Genomic DNA, 16,902 nt, shown 5'->3' on the forward strand with positions numbered 1-16,902 from the left:
GAGCTGAAATATGCTTTGTAAAATCGACTTCAAAACTTGACATTTCAAGCTACATATCAGCCTATTTAGCAAGATGTGTATCTCATCGAACAGGCTATGCGAGCCCGAAGCGCGAGCGAAAAAATTAATATAGTGACATGAAATATATTTTTTTATCATTTTCCAAGTCATCCCCTGACCTTTTTTTTTTTCACTCGTCTCCCTCTTATTTTAACTCTTATTTTTCCTCCTTTCTTTCCCCTTCTTTTTCTTTTTTCTTTCTTTCCCCCCTTTTTTCTTCATTTGTTTTGCTCTGCCGATAGGGGGGGGGGCGGGCCCCTCGCCCCCCCTGGATCCGCCTATGGATGGAGCTCAATTTTACAGCTTTCCTACGGCGTACGTTTGATTCCAAGATACTCGAGAATGCCTTGAGTACTTCTTACGTCAAACGTACGGCCGACGTATGACTCTGTGCACTCCCTTTGTCTATATAGGGGGTAATTGTCCGGGGGGTAGTTGTCCGGGGGGTAGTGGTCCGGGGGGTAATTGTCCGGGGGTAGTTGTCCGGGGGGTAGTTGTCCGGGGGTAATTGTCCGGGGGGTAATTGTCCGGGGGGGTAGTTGTCCGGGGGGTAATTGTCCGGGGGGTAGTTGTCCGGGGGGTAATTGTCCGGGGGGTAGTTGTCCGGGGGGTAGTTGTCCGGGGGGTAATTGTCCGGGGGGTAATTGTCCTCGGGGGGTAGTTGTCCTCAGGGGGTAATTGTCCGGGGGGTAATTGTCCGGGGGGTAATTGTCCTAGGGGGGTAATTGTCCGGGGGGTAGTTGTCCGGGGGGTGATTGTCCAGGGGGTAGTTGTCCTGATACCTTTTATTTCATCAAATATTTGAAGATGTTATTTTCCTTTAATACTTGAATCATTCTTTTTGAACGAGAGACCCTTGTTACTCGTGACATTCATGTGATTAAAAAAATGAAATAAATCGCTTGCCTCAATTTAATTTTCAATCAATCAGAAAGAACTCATGGTGTCAACATTTTCAAATGAAATTCATTAAAATGTTCTTTTGCGACGAGGGTGGGATTCGAACCCACGCGTGCAGAGCACAATGGATTAGCAAACCATCGCCATAACCACTCGGCCACCTCGTCAGATAAATATTATTAAGACATATACTCTTTAATTGGTTCTGCATCAAATTTCACGTCAGTTTCATCATAAATTTCGACTGGACCACACAACACACAGGTATTGCGCAATATTCAGGCAATTCCCACGCAGGTGCAGATCACCCATTAACCAAGCGGTTGACCATTGATCTTCACGCAATAGTTCTTACCACTGCTGGCGTTCAGATGGGGGGGGGGGGGGGGCTTAAGTGGGCCATACTCCATCCCCTCCCCTAAGAAGTGAAAAAGGGAGAAAATGAATGCACATGCCGGGAAAGAGTGAAATATACTATTTTCTGAATATTACATAATAATATACCAAAATACTTGATCTCAAAATATGCCAAAAGACTTGATCTTTTGACAAGAAAAGGTCAAAATTTTGCTGTCAACAAACTTTTCTACATTGATTTGCACTTAAGAAAGTAAGTAAAATGATCTGATGGTTGCCAACATTGGAAATCTAAATCATATAACTTATAGATTCATCAATTAACTGGACCAATGCGTAGATCATATTCAAATATTATCAATAAAAAGTAATTTTATGACTCACGAGTTATTGTGATGACGGTTACATCGACATAAATCCATGGGGAAAAGGAGTTATGCCCATATGATTTCTATATGGGTAGATCTATACATGTATATGGAAAATAAATTATAACAAATATTCAAAAAAATGAAGAAATGAATGATCAGCATCATGGTTATTTCAAAAAATGCAATTGTGTTTTTTATCAATATTGTGTCTCAGATCAGGCGCAGATCCAGGATTTTCCAAAAGGGGGAGCCGGGGGTGGATAATTCAAGGGGGGGGGGGGGGTACACTTGTGTTTAACGGCATTTAACATTACAAATTTTAACTGTGCCTCTCAAAATTGGGGGGGGGGTACAAGCCGGCTCTGCCCCCTCCCCCTTAGATCCGCCAGTGTCTCATATGCATTAGACACTGTTATATGGCCTGTAGGCCAAGTTAGGCTTTCCTGACTAAATTTCTGAGGTCAACTTGAATGTTAAATTTGTTAATCAGGACTCCCTAGAACAATATGCCCAGGCCTACATGTTATTTTTAATATTCATCCCTTCCAAATCATTAGAAAATAACAGTCACATTAGTGTATCGAAATGTTATGACCAAAGCAAAAACAATTGGGGATGTATATCATTGGCCTGTATAGGCCTATTATGCGCTATTGATATTCCTATATAGGCATTTTTGTTCGCAGTTTCGTTAGATTTTTTGTTGATTTAAACTGTAATTCTGTACATTCAATACTATTTAACTTTTCCATTTGCTTTCGCGCTCATATGTCATCATTTTGTTCCGTTTCTGTGCTATCACAGTACATGGCCCATAGGTACTGTACGCGCATGGCAGGCTGCGAAGACCTATCGAGTAATGGCGGCCAGTCTCCGCGTAATCACAGCGATTTGACGAAGTACGCCCTCTAGCGTTATTAGTATATATCTCTATGGTACAAATATAAAAAAATGAATGCACCCCCTCTCAGTTGGACCTGCCACATGGGAAGATAGGAATAGGATCAGCTCTTCGAGAAAATGAAGTCCTGGGGTCCTGTCAATTCTAATTAGTTTTCAACCTTTAATTCACATTCTTAATTTGACATTCAAATCATTATAAAAAAAATGAAATCATAGAACAAGAAGTCCCATGACGATCTGAATAAAGACAAGAAGCAGAGCCTACAAAAATAGCCAAATCGTCGTTTTATCAAAATAAATTTGACATGTAGGCGGCTAGTGATGCAATGTCTCCCGTTTCATGGTGGTGGAAACAGCTGCCTTGTAGTTGATCATTAACTGATTAATAACCTATACACCCCCCCCCCCCCCTCTCTCTCTCTCTTTCTTTCGCTTCCTCTTGTTTTTCTATAGATGGTGGTATGTTTCATCACTGAGCCTCCCCACACTTCTATACTCTTGTTCGAACATTGTTTAAAGGGGTGGGTATTCAACTCATATATTGTGCAAATTTGTTGTACACTTCTTCATTTTCTCCAGCATGAACAAAAAAATCGGGCCTTCATGCTCCGAACATGGAGATTTAAGTCTATAGGCTAATAGATTTCTATCTCCATTTTCCAAAGTTTAACACAAAAAAATCCATAGCAACATGACGCTCTAGGATCGAGCAGATGTTGTGACAAGGTCCCGTGTGGGTCACGGAATACGGACTGCGGTTTGCCTCCAGTCGACGGGATTCACCACGGCAGACATCTTAGTTTCCATGACAACCACCCACGCGTAGAATTAAGCGGTTATATCTCCGCAAGAAAAGGAAAGGCTTCGCGCCCTGTCGTCACGTAGAACAACCAGGATAACTCGATACTATCCGATTACGCTATGTTGGTTATGTGATGTGTATAAAAAAACCACAGAGAATTGAACATTTTGAATAAAAAACGATGGATGTACCCATAAACTAGTGAACGAGAAAAACAGTCACTCGTTCCACAATGGAAGTCATACCTCTGTTTGCTATTGAAAAGGGGTGATAAAAATCAGGACCTGGCCTAGAAATCGCGACCTTTAATAGTTATATACTGGAAATGGTAAGTGAATTTTGATGTTGTTAAAATTTTGTGACACACAGATCACATTTCCACTAATATTGTTATAACACTGTTCTAGACATGGTAGACTATATACTTTAAAGTGTTCTCCAAGTTGCATAACTATCTATCTATCTATATACTGCAAAAACTCTGGTGTTGATTTAACACCATGCAGCCCGGAATCTATATATGTCCACTACAGTCCACACCAGAGAAGTGTTAAACAACACCGGTTTCGTTTTGGTCTAACACCAGATAGATGTTTGTACAACACCAATTAGTATTAAAACAGCATAAGTTTGAATTCCGAACTGGTGTTGTATACTTCTCTGGTGTGGACATATATATAATCCGGGCTGGTGTTAAATCAACACTGGAGTTTTTGCAGTGCATATCTATCTATCTATCTATCTATCTATCTATCTATCTATCTATCTATCTATCTATCTATCTATCTATCTAACGTTCTAGTTTTAAACTACACTTGTTATTATTAACTTCACCCCACTCTCCCCCCCCCCCTCCCTCTCTCCCCCTCTATCTACCTCTTCATCCACTCTCTATTATAGCTCTCTTTTCATCCTCCAACCCCCCCCCCTCCTTTCATTTGCCCCTTTATTTATATAACTCTCTCTCTCTCTCTCTCTTTTGTGGGGTGCTTTCAGGATGATGGGCGGGAATTTTATTTCATAATTGATTAGTGACTATCTCACTGGCAAGTTTAGTTTGGTTTAATATGACTGTAATCCTGAGGGGATAGGGGCGATCGCCCCCCCCCCTTCCCAGGCACAACCATATTGAGAGCAAACATATCGATTCCCGCCCCCCCCCCCCCCCCCCTCCAAAAAAAATGACAACTTGAAACGCATTTATAATATGCAATGCAAATATATTTTTAAAAAAATAATTGGAACTTTAAAACATTTACTTCAAATTATATTTCTCTTTCATGAGATTCAAGATGTTTATTCAATTACTACACCTCGAAGGCTGAATTGCCATTGACTTTATAATGAAGAAGAAAAAAAAACGTATAAAGTGCAGATAGTTTCAGCTACAATAAAAATACATGTTCAATTTCACAAGTCGGATTTACAATAATAATTCAAATTAAAAAAAATAAATTCCAATTAACAACTGTAATTTCAATAAACATTGATAATTACAATTCATAATGATAATTCTGATAAAATAAACAATTTAGATAGACAATAAAAATGAATTTCATAAAATTGATTTTGGATCGTGATAAGAGTGATGATGAATAGAACATGGGGGGGGGGTATTGGATACCAAATCGTTGATAAGATATCCAAGATGAATATGCAATAAGATATCAAAGTAAATAGTGGTATTTCATGAGGATATGAAACAATATGCGACCTGTGTTATGTTGGAATACTACCCCAGGGGAATAGGTACTGAGGAGAAAAATACAAATTCCTGATTATTATATGGCCTATGGGAAATTTGTCCCTACCACTTTTTCATAAATTACTTACCCACTTGCCATTATGAAATTTATATATTCTTGGTGATCTAAATTCTTGAACAGCCATTACTTTCTTATTTCTCACGTTTCTTGTCTGATTTCTTTCAAACTTATCACCATTCTGTTTAACTTATTTTCTCTTTTGACACACAACATTTTATGACCAAGGTTGGCATTCCCCTTTAAATCAGTTTCAGTCCATTTCTTTTCCAAAAAATTTGAAATACTTTCAAACAATAAAACACAAAAGAATAAAGGGGGATGACATCATCAGCTTGCTCATTGCATATTAATGGAGACCTACACAGAAGTGTTTCACCGAAATAATGTAAAACTTTGAAATACCATAACCCTGTTGTTCCTTGTCCGATTTTGATCAAAATTTCAGTGTTTTGATTTTACTTTATCTGTTCAATCATGATTTTCATCCCGGAGTACACCTTTAAAGCTTCTGTAGAGATGTACCACCACCTCTGCGACATAATCCCATCTCATTGTAATTCCAAGAGGGTCATCACATTGTCATTAATCAAGATTTATGTAATATAAAGAAGAGGTGAACGAGTTTTCAAAATGAATGATATTCGCATATCGATTAATTTTGATTTATTGGCAGTTTTCGCGCGTTATTTCTGACAAGGAAATCTTACCAATTGTTTCTGTAAGCTCTTTAAGACGATCTAATGTATATCTTGGAATAACATTGCAAGGGAGGATATCCATGGTATGAGCGTTTATGACATTGAAATTCTTATAACTTAAAAAAAACTGTCATCGATATCATTCTTTGATTATTCTTTTTTTTTTTATTAAGTTGATCCAACGGTTTCAATTCCCAGTATGAATGAATAAATCAGGCTTAACTACGTTGCTCTAATCGATTTAAAATTGAGTTATTCATTTTCAAAGTTGTTCTTATTATATTATTATTCATATTATGACGTAAATGACGTAATATATAACATAATATATTAACTGCATCTGCATGTAGGGTAAGTGTAGAGGCCTACTCATTGTCCTGGGATATGACTTTTATGGAATGCATATCACATGACATAATGGAGGAGCCGCTTGCGCGTCACGTCACAAAATTAGAAATGGAAGATGCATCATATCTCTTTTCTTTTTGATGAAATGTCGTCAAATACTCATAGGATTTTTCTCGTTTTCTGCTTTTATAAACCCCAACTTTTTATATATTTGAACTTCCCCTTTAAGCCAGTAAAGAGTGGAATGTTCAAGTACACTCTTAAAAATGTTGGGCAACTTACTGTCCACACAACAATTTGTTAAAACTTAAACCAATTCTGGGTAGTTTTAAACAAATACTGTGTGCTTTGAGTGAAAACTATTGGTTGAAAACTACCCAGAGTTGGATAATTTTTTTAACCAATTGTGTGGACAGTATGTTGCCCAACATTTTAAGAGTGTAGCTACGGTATTCTAAACCCTGATATAAAGACAGGGTCGGTCTGATGTAAACAGAAGGAAAGAAAACAAAAATCTTCTCCCAGACCCCACCCCCTTCCCGGTTTGGATTTTTTTACCTCAGTAATATATTTCGCACGCGCCACTTTCCTTGGTATGTGATATGCGTGCACGCTCGAGAGAGAGCGATCAGATGGGGGATGTGTGAGTTATTCTGTTTTGATAGCGAGGCGAATGAGGAGGATGCGATCACGAGCTTCATCATGCGAACACTGAACGCTATTTGTGATGCAGATGAACTCAAAATAGCCTGGGAGAAAGTGACATGCAAACAGCGGTTATATTAATTTGTCACGAAGGATTGGACAAGCGGACAGTTCATCGTTTGTTGACCAATGACCGGTGATACCCCCCACTCACACTCAGTCAAGACGACATCAACAAGCATATTCTTACCCCTCCTCTTGCAGACGATAGCCGAGCTTTAATTTGGCGCCTCTTCAACGCGTATCGGAAATCCTGAGTCAATCACACATCACGGTCGATTCGGCAGCTTTCTCGACTTCACAGCTCTTTAATGTGAAAACCAAGCCGGTATTTTCCTCGTTGGAAAAGCCTCTATCGAAGAGACTAGGTTTTTTTTAATCTACCTTGTTGCTTCATCATACCTCCACAGCTCCACTTCTCACCCGAATGCTTTCACTATTTGTATTCTCAAGGATTTTGAGCTATGTATTTTTCTCTACGCGTTTGACGACTAGCTGCTATCTACTGCTGATGAAGATCGCTTTTGTCGCCCACATTCCCGCTGAATGGTTGGGGGTAAATACTCGCAGACACGGTGAATCAATAAACGCTCATGGAAAGAATTTCTGTCAAAATGTGCAAACCAAGTCAGGTGCTATAGCGTATGCTCTTGTTCTAATTAATGGAATGGAAAATGAATGGTGAGTTCTATTATCGTAAAGGTCGTAGTAGTTTGTGAGTTTATGTAGACTACTACGTTTTATTTTCTTTATTTGATTCATGTTCTTTGCACTAGCTATTTATTGCTCTATAAAGCGCGATATAAAAGAACAACAAATGAAGGTATTGTTGACCAAAGTTGCCAGTTTTATGATTCGAATAACAATATTGTTTTTGACAACCCTGAAATTTGAAAGTGGCTTACCAGACATAGAACAAGTATCATCAAATCATGCAGATTAGGGAAGTGGGCAACACGACTGAGTGAAATTTGTAGTCAACTCTAATACCACATTCTTTGGCAATCAAAATTTACAGGGTTGTTTTTTAAAATGAATAAACTAACAAAACCAAGTTGTGACCAACCTATTGAAAATGACAATCAACTATATCAAGGTTAAATCCAATCGATTTTCAACGTTTGCGTGAATAAGCATTGTTTAGTTTATTGATTTCAGTTTTATTAATTTGGCCCTGATGACCAAAGGTGACCGCCTTACAAATCTTTGGCGGTAACTTCTAAATTAACGATGTCATTATGAACCTGACTCACGTGACTAAATGTTTCAAGACAAGAATCATGGTGGTCGTGCAAGCAATGGCGTACTGACAGGGGGCTTGGGGGCCATGGACCCCATAAATATTCACGACCAAGAAAAAGGGGAGAGAAGGAAAGGAAATGGAAGGGAAAGGGGTGAAATAATTTTTTCTGATTATGTCAAGATCTATCATACATTTTGATTTTTGGATGAAAAAAGGTCAAGAATTGTTTGTTAGAAATTTCCCCATACGCCATACATGTCTGGCCCCTCATTTTTTTTTTCTTACTCATTACTACACTGAGTATCAGACATTGAGTATGTCGACTGGAATACACAAAAGGTGTGCGCTTTTTTATCTTCAGGGATGCATGCACCACTGGCGTAAATCCGTGTTGATGGGTGGGGGGGATGACTGAAATATTTTGGCATTTTTTTTTTGCAATCATGTTTTTAGATATGCAAGGAATTGCCATTGATATGTCCACAGTGGCGTACCGTGGGTCACGGCATTGGGGGGGGGGCACCAGCAAAAATTTTGAATCACTGAGTGAGTGCGCTAGTGAGCGCGCTCAGTTGCCAGTTATACTGACCTAATAGAGACAATGTCATTAAACTGATATGTATCTCACTGATCAAATAATGCGGGCGCGAAGCGCGAGCTGAAATTTTTATATATTCACACCTAAAAAGGGACATTATAATCAAATTTGTGTAATCACGATAGGTACCTGTCTCGCTAAACAATGCGAGCGTGAAGCGCGAGCTGAAAATTTAGATAATTCAGACCTGAAGTGGGGCATTCTAAGGTTTTTTTGTAAGAATTAACTAGGACCATACGTATTTCATTAACCAAATAATGCGAGCGCGAAGCGCGAGCTGAAATTTTTTGATATTCAGATCAGAAGGGACATTTTAAGGACTGATTTTAGGAATTTATGAAAAGCAGACATATCTCACCAATCCACTAATGCGAACGTAATCACGAACAGGAAATGTTTCATATATACGTAGACCTTACCATGGGGCAATCACTTTTTGAGTCGTGAAAAAGAAGCATATGTCACTACATAAAACAATGATAACTCAAGTGCTAGGAAATATATTTGGTTTATATTGACTTGAAAACGGGATGTTTTAGTACAACAGGATTATATATCACGTTAAACAGACTATGCGAGCACCAGGAACAATGAAGACGTAGGCCCTGGGCAAATTATGTTTCATAAAGTTATGATAAATATGTTTCTTATGTAATGTAACATAACGTAATTATAATATAATATAACATTATAATGAATAATATTTTCTTCTTTCCCACTACGTTTCTCTTCCTTTCTCCATCTTTTCTCCTTTTCCCCTTTCCCCGTTTTTTTTGGTCAGCCCCCCGTAGTTACGCCACTGTATGTCCATATGGCAAATTCCCCTCCAATATTATTATCTTTTTTACCCCATGATGGTTTAATGGTTTTATTAGAGATTACATTTAAAAAAAATTGACATTCCATCTTAATCCCTTCCCAAAGACCCCAACATTGATGAATTGGAAGAAACGGGGGTTTCTCCTCAATGTTCAAAGGACATAAGTATTTCATTTGGAAATGGTGAACTGGCTCTTTATTTGCATTTTATGATTCAATAATATTGTTTTATTTGTTAAGCGGTATTTTAGGAAGAATTTTCACCAATAAAACAATTATCTTTTGTGATTTTTTTATATTTCTTTCGTAAAAAGTGGGGGGATGTTTGTACAGGCCATCCCCCCTCCTCGAAAAGTGGGGGGGGGATATATCCCCCCCATCCCCCCTTCCCCCGGGATTTACGCCAGTGGCATGCACTATAGTGTCTCTTAAAATACAATTTGATGTGAATTTGCATTTTGTCTGCATTTTGTTAGTAGTGATGACATCACTATTAACAGAACAAATCGCCAATAACGTGTAGACCACCTCTTTAAACTCACATCCAATAGAGCAATTCTATTGTTATTAGTGAGACTCTATCCCTCTATTCATTCAGTGACCATTGATTGGCGTTCCATTATACCAAATAAAACCCTTTCTCATTGTAAAGTTATCGACTTTTTCGCTTCATTGGCTTTACACTTCTCTTCAGAAGCAAATGAGGATGTTTATATATTTTAAGATGCGTGAGAGTGTTTTTCTTTCATTCTTTGAAACGCGGGGCAGCTAGGACGTTCTAAAGAGCAAAGAGGATATCCGTATAGGCAGGCCTACTGGGCATTTTGCACGTAACATCGCTTTGCACAGACAACCCTTTAGACAATACGTTATTTACAACAATATCAGGGAAATAGGTAGGAGCTTGTGTCGTGGTTTTAACAACATCAGACAGTTACATCATGTTCATGAGCATTATTATGTCGTTTTGGTAAGTTAGATTGGCTCAAGACCTTGATACCTGAATTCGATTTTTTTTTAGATGCATTGTGGACTCTTAATGCCACAGCTATGTCTCTCTACTTTGACATGTTTGAGTTTATTAAGCAAGAATGCTGGAATATGCTCAATTTGAGCTTAAAGAATCCCTTTGTCGTAATATGATAATATTTGTCAACTATGTTCATTTGAAAATCAAATCACGTTAAATGATCTCGTATTGAGACTGAACACTGGTCAATAATGTTTTAAAATACTCCATTGGCATGATTGGTGTTTGAATTTTGAAAGCATATGCATAGTGTATGCTGAGGCACCCGGATCGTTTCTTTGTAACAGAACATCTCCATCGTTGAGGTAATGACTCAACGATTAATTTTAAAAGCCCCAGCTTTACTGTTGTTGTTTGTTGTTGTTTTGGGGGTACTTGAGAAACAATACTCACTAGAGTATCCCAAAGGGAGCCCCCTGTCTACACCGGAGAGACAGGACGATGTCTGGACGGTGTTGTAAGAAGGGACGGGATCATGCGGTAACCTGTAAGATACGATAGTCTTTATAATAATAATAATTAGAAAAAAACAAAGAAAGAAGGAGAGGAACAATTTTAAAGGACACGTCGAAGAAAAGAAAGAAAATAAAAGTAGGCCTAACGACTTGGCGGTAATAGTCAAATATGACTGGTCGCCATTAATATCCAACAAACAACAACATATCCATTCATTCGCCATGGATGGGGCTTGAAATGGAGATCAATCTCGACAACGGATTCGATCCTTGAGCCTTGCCCCCCATAATTAGTATAATTGGTACATCAGTTTTATTATTACAAGCAAGCAGTGATCGAGGTAATGAGCAAAAAGAATTGAGGAGGGCAGTCATGGCGTATGGGGCAAAATTTATAAAAGCTGCGTGCGAGCAAAACGAGAGAGAATTTTTTTATACCTTTTCAATTTTGTGTAGATTTTGACATAAAATCGGATAAGTAATATTGTATTTTACCCCTTTCCCTTTCATTTTCTGCTCCCTTAATCTTGGTCATAATTTGTTTACAAAGATTTTTAGATTGGGGGCGGCTCTCTAGTGATTGATTAACATTTTCGCGAAAAAAAAAACATGATTTGATTAAACGACTTACACTGCTTTACTTTACGACTAAACTCTACTATCATCCTCTTCATATGTACCGCGGGACGGAGGGCCGTTTCATAAAGCTGTTCGTAAGTTAAGAGTGACTTTAAGAACGACTGGTAATCCTTTCTTACGCGCTAAATAATCACCAATGAACATTTAATGGTGAATATTATTTACCAGAAGAAAGGATCACCAGTCGTTCTTAAAGTCGCTCTTAACTTACGAACAGCTTTATGAAACACCCACCTGGTCCCCGATTGGAAAATGAAAACGATGTTTTCTATTGTTGCATTGACATTTAGGCCAGTCTCCCTAAAGAGTTTATGATGAAAACCAACAGTTTACTCTTTGCCATTTATCACCATCAGACACGTCGCATGTCATTGATGTCTGTGTCGCTCATCATCAATACATGCTCCCGGTGGCAATGTAGTTTAGAATAACAGTATGGTCAAAGGCGGAGTATGGCGCGAACGTTAATTTTCACGCGTTGCATGCATTCTATCCAAAAAACGCCGCAGGTCTTATAATGTAAAATGTAGTAGAAAGGGGGGAGATGCAATATATGGTGTGTATTTGAGCATTCCTTGACTCACTAGGAAGCATATTGAACAATATGTTCACTGGACCAAACTGCTAGTCTACTACGAAAATGTGCTTTATCATGCTCGGGTGAATAGGAGGTATATAGTAGTAATAGAAGGAGCAGATTCGTGAAGTATAGCTGCAGTAGAAGTGGCAGTAGTAGAAGTAGTAAAATCATCACATCGTCAGTACCTTTCGGCTTATTTTTTAATATGATAGTATACAGTGCGTATCAAAAAAAAGTTTACACTTTGAAAAAGCCCTGGGAATTCAAAAATATACAACATGTGGGTAATTTTTTCACATATAATCTTGGGTTTGGGTCTCATCTATCCAATGAAAGTAAAAGTTTTGACAGAATGTAAAAAAGTATTAAAAAAAAAAAAAAAAAGGTAAAAGATATCTTCAAATCAATTTTACTAGCTAAATTCCACAAGTTCTTCATGATTAAGGTCTACTTTTATACGCATAACTATTTCAAAGTTCTGCGCAAATCATTTTTCACTAACTTTTCGAAAGTAAGTGGTGCTTACTCAAGCGAAAATATTTTTCGACAGTTATATCGTCATTTGCTTAAATGGATCTGTACCAATGTTAAAATGTGAAAAAATCTTCAGGATATTACAAATGTATAATTTTACAGGATTTTTTCTATGTGTAAACTTTTTTTTGATACGCACTGTAGTGTTAGTCAAAATTATCTAAAACAACGACTGTAGACTAAAAATATTCAGAACATTGAATAGTATCAGAAGGACCGGTTAAGCTTGATTTTGGGGAATAAAAGTTTATCTTAATTTTTGTATGAATTGTTTAATGGTTGAATGCAGGAATTTGTCTGGGGGCAAAAATTGATAGATGTTAAATAATATTGATAGTGCGAAACGGATTGAGCGAGCTGACTAAAAGGACTTTTTATGTACTTTTTCTGTTTATTTTATGTTTCTGTTTATTGTAACTCACGTAGGAACTCGGCAGACAGCTTTTGCTGGTGAACGCCGCCCACGCTGGTATATAACCAATTACCAATGAAACATTTTACGTCTAGGTTAATCAGTCACTATATAGTCGACGGCAGATATTACTCTCGGGTCTTTTTATCAAAGTGGAGACAATGGGAGAGTGGGGATTCGAACTCACAACCTTGCGATTATGAGTCCAATGCTCTAACCATTGGACAACACGACCCGTGGACATGGTGCACACTTAACATAAAGTTTAGAAGAAAAAAATTCTGGGACATTTTCCTCCTGTCCCTTCTGTTACCACCATGGTTTATTTGATATTTATTTACTTGATACCAGGTCGAGTAATTCCTACGATACGTGTAAGGCATCCCAACCATTCTCTTCATGCTCAGTCGTTACAGCGATGTTATCATATTGGCGTTAGGATAACAAGGGTTCAATCATCACTGGAATGCACTCTCCTTACTATAGACAAAGGGGGGGGGGCAAGGCACTAAGTTATATCAGCCATGTAGGACCCGAGCCAGTGGCGTAATTAGCCAAGTATTTTGAGGGGCCAAATTTGGCGGATGCAGCGAAAGTTCTAATAAGATGCGAGAGTGTGAGCAAACATTTTGCCATTTTTAATACCTAAATCTTATTTTTGTAATATAAATTTTGTAGGTGATTTACTTTCCTTTTTATTGGTCATGAAACAGTTAGGCGCATGGCACCAAGCCCCCCCCCCCCCCCCCCCCCATCTGTACGCCAGCGAACCGAGCACGTAACTTTTCCCCCACGCACATACATGAATAACGCCACCACTGTTAAAGGACTACACAAGTGCAGTCACTATACAAGCTCCTTAAGCAGTTAAGTGCTAAATTATCACTTCATTTCTTAGAGTGTACCAAGATGGATGACTGTATCTGGGAGATCGAAGCAGATCTAAAACAAAACAGTGAAAGGGTCTAGTTCCCCTCCCCATTCTCCTTCTTTGCACCTCTCCTAGTTGCACCTCTGTCATCACCTTTACACACGTGACTCACAATCTCCAGACTTCTTCACGTTCTTATCTACCTTGGAGCATGAAATCTGTTACCATGGCAACAAAGTATCATCAGCGCTCGCTTTTGATCCGCGCGATATCCAGTTGACGTACACGAGCACTCTCGATCGTTTCCCCCCTTTTTAAATCATCATTCATCGTCATGGGTCGTATCCTTGGAAGAGCTTGGTTTTGTCACTTCAAAAATACAGATCGAGAGACGAAGATTCAACGCGCAGAAAGATGAAGATTTGCAAGAAAAATGCAGCTTTGATCCGATGATCCATTGCTGTTATGGCGCAAGTGTTTTACAATCTCAATCACAATAATGAATCAATGATAATGCTTTCTGATAAAAAGGGGATATTTTTATATATTGTTCGGCTATCACTACTTCTATTTTTTATTAGACCTACTCAGGCCTACTATTGAAGTAGAAGTAGAAGTAGAAGAAGAAGAAGAAGTAGAAGTAGAAGAAAAAGGAGGAGAAGAAGAACTCAAGTACAAAGACTTTTTCTTTTCTTTTTCACAAGGTATCGCACTGCTATAACAAATAACTTGAGCATATTGAGTAATACACCAACTTCCCTTCCATGTTAATGATGAGTCCATTGTCATAAATTCACGCACCTCTGTATTTCTTAGTATCCCCATCGGTTTCTAAATACGGGGACATAAATATTTGAATAGCCCGCTAATGATCTCGATCATTAGGGTGAGTAGTAAGTTTGCATAGCAACGTTGAGCGCGGCCACATATTAATGGTAGTGTCATGTTGTTGCGAAAAGGTACATTCTTTTCTTTTTCGTTAACAAAAAAAATGTAAATGTTACCACGGATTTTCAGAAAAATTATTTTTTTTTTCTCAACATAATCGTAGGCTCAGTAATGAGGTCAGACGGTATGATGTGCAGGTCAATGGTACACAGAGTGCGCTAAATCATGATAAAACAATTCGAATCACGGACAGGCCTACATATTTTTCATGACAGTTTTTTTTATGAAGGGTGGGGGAGGTAAAAATGTGTCAGATGTATTGTGTGACTATATTAAGTTTACATTGATATTTTTTCACGAAATAACAATTGCCTAAGTTTTTCCTGTCTTAGTTTTGCGCATGTTTAATGAGAATATCGATAGAAAGGCTTCTATTTTACAATTTCGTGTTCGTTTCTCAGAAATCATTTATGTCTTAGTTTACAAGCCTTTAAAATACGAGACCTTGGGTTCGGAAGTATGAATCACATTGACTGAAGACTTTGACCCCCTTCCCGAGGTCGCAGTAGATTCTGCTCTGATCCACGCATGCGCGCTCCGGATACAACCGTGTTTATTACGACTGTATCCGAACCTTCACCAATATTCGTATGACAGTTGCTAGTGCTGATAGGGTGTCTGCAGAAAATGGATAATCATTGCTCTCATATTTGCGCTTTTGTTTTGATGAACGGACTTTGTATTGATACACGAAGGTCATACTAGATAAGCTTCAAGAAACGGGTTATCAAAGTTTACTGGGTCCGTACGCAGTTCAGCTTCTTAACATTGTGGAATCGAATAATGTGATAACCAGCATTGTTTACATGTTTCAGTAACAGAGTTTGGTGCTGGTTTTAAAATTCAGAATTTTGATCATTTTGTTATTTCGTAGCTCTTGTTGAACTGGTTAGTGAGACCGAGAAGTGCTTCGATGAAACACCCGACAGCTGCCCGAGGGAGCCCATGAAGAGGAACTATACAAAGTTGCGCTGGGACTAGCCGTGGACCGTACAACATGCGTCCCATCGGTCTGGGTCTGGACACCGGAAGCGCCCGGACCACTATGTCGGGCAAGGACCAAGCGGTGCCGATGACATTGACATTGAATCCCACTCCTGACATCGATTCATATCCGGCTACCCCTTCTCTGTCACCGCGACGCTCTCCGGAGCCAAGACCTGGAAGTAGCTGCTATGCCCTTCGAGCCGCTGTGGGGCTCTTGGCGATGTGGGATGATTTTGATGCTGAAAAGATCGGAGAAGGATTCTTTGCAGAAGTTTACAAGGTAAGGTTGGCATATTTTCAGGGATTTGATCTCGAGTTTATGCTTATCGTGAATTTCCTAGTATCTATATAAGCGTTTTCAATTTAAGCCTTTTCAGATCTTTTTATCCCCCCCCCCCCTATATGTTGCCCATAATCCTGTATTTTGCATTCATCGTATAAACACAAATCATATCAAATATCATTGTAAAGACAAATCTAAACTATGACGAAACTTTAATTGCTGAAATAGACATAATTATGTTAGGATTTAACCAGAATGTTCAAGTCTTCATCTATCGGACGCTGGGCATGCGTCACTCCACTTTTTTTAACTTTTAATTGGTGAAATCGGGGAATTGTTACCCTGGTTAAATACACATTTAAATTGTTACTTTGGGGTTATCATTATTCTTCTGATGAAATGTAAAAGCAGCGAATATGGTACGAAACTCACATTATCAGATATATCCGAAGCTCATGGAATTCCATACTATAAACCATAAGTACCCATCAAGACCATTATTGTCATAGCAATAGTGACGGTTATGAGCTAGGAATAGCCGACCGATATCGTTATGCTAAGTGAACATTTATAACATAAGGAATATTGGGACA

General features: G+C 38.5%; 1 non-coding gene across 1 annotated transcript; it reads right to left on the bottom strand.

Moving 5' to 3' along the window:
* Nucleotides 1-1,045: 1,045 nt before the first annotated feature.
* Nucleotides 1,046-1,127, bottom strand: TRNAS-GCU (transfer RNA serine (anticodon GCU)). The gene has a single exon. It is a non-coding gene; the product is annotated as a tRNA-Ser (tRNA).
* Between the last annotated feature and the right edge of the window lie 15,775 nt (nt 1,128-16,902).

The sequence above is a fragment of the Lytechinus pictus genome, chromosome 15, assembly GCF_037042905.1.
Source record: "Lytechinus pictus isolate F3 Inbred chromosome 15, Lp3.0, whole genome shotgun sequence".
Taxonomy (NCBI): domain Eukaryota; kingdom Metazoa; phylum Echinodermata; class Echinoidea; order Temnopleuroida; family Toxopneustidae; genus Lytechinus; species Lytechinus pictus.